The following is a 5,594-nucleotide window of genomic DNA, read 5'->3' on the forward strand; positions in this document are numbered from 1 at the left end:
ATATAATATCCTTTTGGAATACGAACCGATGAAAAAAATTAAAAATTAGCGCCCATCTAGAAAATGATATTTTAGTTTATCCTCTTGGCACTATACCCTAAAGTTAAGTTCAGATGAAAAAAAAAATTAAGTTAGAACTAGGTTTAAATTTCATAGAATTACCTATTACTAATAAGAATTTAAAATATAGATTAATAAATAAGGATACATTATTAAATAATGAAATGAATATGGTCCGGGTGCGGTCAAGAAAACTCAAATAGTAGAAATATACTATTTTAATGAGCCAACGTTTGTATCTTGAGGGCCCCGTGTGGTTTGTGACATACTGGAAGATTATTGATTGACCGTGTGTAAAGATGAAAGGAATATGGTCCGGGTGCGGTAAAAAAAACTCAAATAGTAGAAATATACTATTTTAATGAGCCAACGGGTTTGTTTTGTCTTTCTTTATAAAACCCTCTCTAAACTCCACAACAAATTGGTAGCGGAGCGCGGTTAGTGCGTGAAAGGGTTAAGTGATAAGTTAATTTAGGTTTATTAACGGATACGTAAGCTTTGTGATTTTATTTAGGACTAACCGCCGAAATCAAAACACAAAGGGCAATGGACGCCACAATATTCAGCATAGAAAAACTTGCTGCAGAAAATTACAGGATTTAGTCGATGAAAATTGAAGCGTATTTAGAAGTAATTCGAAGAAATTATAGAAAAATATCCGCCTACTGAAGAAAACGCAGCTTGGAAAAACAAAACAAACAGGTATTTTCTACGATTATTTTAACGGTTAGTGACGATATACTGCCGTTATTTGATGGCGTTCCAGAGGAGAAAGAGATTCATTTGATGTTTGACCTAACTCAAATTAAGAAAAACAGCGATGAAACGTTAGATGAATACCTTACAAGGTTTCAGTGTTTAGTCCAAGAGATAGATCAACTAGGTAAATCTTTGATCGACAAAGAAAACATGAGGTACATTATAGAAGACTTACCACCCTATTATGACCCAGTTGGTTAACTCTGTTTTGGTAAATAGTAATATTAAATTCACTGAGTTAAGGCAAATGTTTTTATCCTTTGAAAGGAAGAACGCCACTAATAGAAACAAACTAGCTTTAGAAATATTTCATCTAAGGCCAAACTTTAGTCCAACAGTTTGCTTTATTTATAAAAAAATAGGTCACTGTCAGAGGTCATTTATGAAAAAATGAATGCTGGTTCAACGAGAAATGGACTTCCTGAAACACAAAAGCCTCAACCAAGAAAACAGCAAAGAGCATCTTTGGCAAAGTAATTTGTCTTATGTGGAACTACCTGTGATAGTGTGAGGTATCTGGTTGAGGAAGCATCTGAGGAAACAAAAGAATTTGAAAAGGAAAATGAAGTGATTTTTTCCCAGGAAGGGTGCTTGGAAGAGATTGATGTAGATAAAGTTCCTGCACTGATAGAACGAGAGACACCAGATCAACAACAAACCTCAAATGATGATGAAAGAGGCGAAATATTGGTGAACATTGAAGGAAAAGCTAAGAAGAGCCAAGACAAAAGGAAGAAGAAAGAGAAACCTGCTGAACGGTTACAAAAACTAAAGGCCTTAATTGGTGACCCTGGACTTCGTTCTAAAGATAAATAAAAATTACACTAAAAGATTAAAAAACACTTTATTGAAGATTTCTATACCTCAGAAGATAAAGAACACCCTAGGTTAAATGCAGATGACTGTAATTGGGACCTTGACGGAAACAATATGGATTGTGAAACAAATAATTTAGAATAACAAAGTAAGAAATATAGTAGTGCCAAGAAGAAGAAGAGAGCCAAAAAGGAAAGGACACGATGAAGTATTTGTGAAACATTAAGTCAATATAGGTGTAATTGAAGTGTGTGTAATAAAAAGGTAATAAATAAAAAAAAAAAATAAAAATAAGCAAAGTAAGAAATAAAAGGAAATAATAATAAAAATTTTAGGAAGGATATTGTTGTAGCAAAATGGTATTATTATTTGATTTGTTAATAGGTAAGTCGATTGTGGCGTCTAGTAGTGAAAGCATACACTCTGTCTTTCTTTATAAAACAAAAAATAGGTAGACCGATTTTTCACTACTTTAATTTTCAGCCTCTGGGTTTCACCAAATTGGGTTTCACCAAAATTCTTTGCCTAGGATATTTAATTTAATAAGGAATTCAGCCAAATCCTACCAAATTAGAATTTTCAGGGCAAAAAAGGTATTATAGAAAAATGATGTCAAAATAGAACTACCTTTGATATCCGCCATAAGAAAAGACAGAAAATTCAAATTGACAGACGAATACAAGAACGCCTTTGAAGAACTAAAGACATTACTTCAAAACAGCCCTCTCCTTCAATTACTTGACTTTAGGAAAGCTTTCACCTTGACTACAGACAATTGGCGCACTTTTATCCCAGACAGTTGATAATAAAGATTTACCTATATCATTTGCATCTAAGACTTTAAACAAACAAGAAGAAAATTATTCAACCATTGAAAAGGAACTTCTAGCTATAGTTTGGGCTTTTCGCCATTTTCAACCCTATTTATATGGACGAAAATTTCTTATAAAAATTGACCATAAGCCATTACAATGGTTACACAATTTGAAAGAACCCAATTCCAAATTAATTAGATGGAAACTACTATTAGCTGTTTTTGATTTTTACATAAAATACGAGGATGGTTTGAAAAGTTCTCGGAATCACCATTAGGTATCAGTGCTAAAGCAACGAGGTATCCGCGCAATAATCACATATCTTTTGTGAGTGAATACGTGACGTGAGTGGTAGTGACGACTCTTGGTTGTTGTTTTATGCTTAGTGATTTGTGACAATGGAAAAAACTGAGATTCGAAAGGAAATTCATGCCGACTTTCAGAACCCACTGGGGGACTCATCACATTTTAACAGAATTGGGAATAAAAAAATTATCCACAAGTAGGGGGTCGCGGCTCTTGACATTTGACCTTAAACGCACCCGATTGGAAATGTCCGAACAAAATCTGGCCAGTTTTCAGCGCAACCAACCAGATTTTTTGTATGAACTGAGGTACGCTCATTATGGATTGTTCCACAACCACCTTATTCGCCTGATTTGGCACCATCAGGCTTTCATCTTTTCCCCAAGCAGAAAATTTTCCTAGGTTGATGGAAATTTCCTACAAAAGAAAAACTATCAGCCGAATTGGAGAGGTATTTTGCAGGCCTGGAGGAATCTCATTTTCGAGATAGAATCAAGGCATTGGAACATCGCTGGATCAAATGCATTAGTCTACAGGGAGACTATACTGACAAATAAAAGCAGTTCCACCGAGGTAAGACACTTCTTTCTTGTACATTCCGAGAACTTTTCAAACCACCCTCGTATTTACAAGGAAAAAGTAACTGTCGCGGACGCGCTTTCAAGAAACCCGATTCCTGAAACTAACTTACACTTCATAGAAACTGACCTCACTCCAAACCAAATATTCGTTGTATTTTTATCAGCACCTACCCCTGAACATATTGACGACTTAGACTTTATGTTTCAATAAACCGCTTGAAGAAGGCTTAAATGGTTTACAAACTTCGCATTCACAAGAATCCTCTAACGAACAGATTCATATAGTAGAAGACAGAAACAAATGCATTAACGTCGAAAAATTTTAAATTGTAATTATACGAGGAAATCCAAATACCAATAGAAAAACCATTCAATAAAACAACATTAAATTGATATACAAGTTATCATTTTTCTAAAGATATTGAAGACAATTATACTCGATATTCGATATATATTTACAACCGAATCGTACCTACGGTGTGTTGTGTTCACCTCAAATCTAAAACAATACAGACACCCAAATTTATGACCAAATTGTTAACCACTTTTCAAAAATTATTAAAACCAATTATTCAACTACAAAAATTAAACGATATTATTCAAAAAGACTAGACGTACTTATTAAAGCCCAAAAGTACATTTTTCTTTTCGTTAGTTTAATTTTATTACTTCCAATTGGTTTTTTATTTTTTTGTTAATTATAAATTAATTTCCTTTTTTTTTGTAACAATTCACTTTTTATTTTGTAATTAAAATTACATTAGAATTTATAACGTAAATATAGTTAAGGAAGGAGGCTTGTTGTGATACGGGTGTATAATAGAAATACATCGCTGCGGCTCGTCACGTATACAACAACATTGCGAACTGCAATAGGATTAAGGCCTTAATGCAGACTGATGCAGGGAGTCTACAGTCCGCTGGCTGGAGTCCTAGAGATAGAGATAGAGACACCCACCGGCTCACCGCCTTTGGGGCCATACGAGATTTTGGGGTTCAGCTCAGGACCCTCACCCACCCACCAATCATCACCATCTGGATGACGGCGGGTGTTTCGGAATATATATTATCCTTGAGATATGCGCATAACGACCCCCCGACTATCTACTGTGAGTGACTTCATCGAGCCTCATATTTTGTTTGCTTCTAATACTCATAATTATGTATAAAGAGAATTGATTTGTTTACATATATTAAAATATTTTCTTGCTTTTACTCTACACTAATTATTTTTTTATAACAACAAAACAGTAACAGTTCTTTTTTTATTTGTTTATATTTAATTTAATTATATTTGTGTACCAGTTTGGAAGGTTTTTTTTTGTTCTCTATTTTTTCTTTATTATTTTTATATTTTTTATGATTCTTTTCAGATCCTCCGTTTTATTTTTTCTCAACCAGCGAACAATTTTTTCTCTCTGGGGAAGAAGTACGTTTTTCATTTAAGAAAAGCCTCTCGCCCCAACATTATTTTGGTCTCGTCCGGGCCGGATAAAATCGGATATTATTTATTTGATCGCTTTTATAACATTCACTCACACATTGTTTTGCTCACTCGTCTCTTTTTTTTTCTTTTAAATAAAAATGCCTACCAAAACTCAAAACTTAAGTGATGAACAGGAGTCCAGGTTCATCGACTTACAGGAACAGTTAGATGATTTGGCCGATGATATAATGGCGACCACCTCTATGGGCCGTAGTTTGAGTACCGACCCTTCGCGGGGCCCCTTATTTGCGGCGCGCCTCTCGCGCATTGACGCCACTTTTAAACGGTTTGAAACCTCTTTTTCGGAGGCAAATTCTCTCGCGCGAAATTAAGTATTCCCAGAGAAAAATTAAAAACATTAAAAGAGGAGGTTCGAGATAATTATTATGAGGCCTTAGCATACGGGAATACCACTACCGGAGGGGAAACCAGTAAGTTAGATGTCGATAGATTGGTGACGTACCGATCCACGGTGGAAGCTACGCCACAACCACGGTTACCCACTATTAACATTCCAGTATTTTCTGGGGAAATCGCAGGTTGGCAAGACTTCAAAGAAACTTTTAAGTCCCTCATTCATAACAGGCATGATATAGACGACGTGCAAAAGTTTCACTACTTAAAATCAGTCTTGAAGGGGTCCGCAATGCAGAATATATCGGCCATATCAATATCCCCAGTAGGCTACAAGCAAGCGTGGGAATCGCTTACTAAAAAATACGACAGCGAAAGAATCCAAGCCACCTTCTATTTAACAAAAATTTTAAATTT

The sequence above is a fragment of the Halyomorpha halys genome, unplaced genomic scaffold (genome assembly GCF_000696795.3).
Source record: "Halyomorpha halys isolate HHAL.00 unplaced genomic scaffold, Hhal_1.1 Scaffold201.1, whole genome shotgun sequence".
NCBI classification, from domain to species: domain Eukaryota; kingdom Metazoa; phylum Arthropoda; class Insecta; order Hemiptera; family Pentatomidae; genus Halyomorpha; species Halyomorpha halys.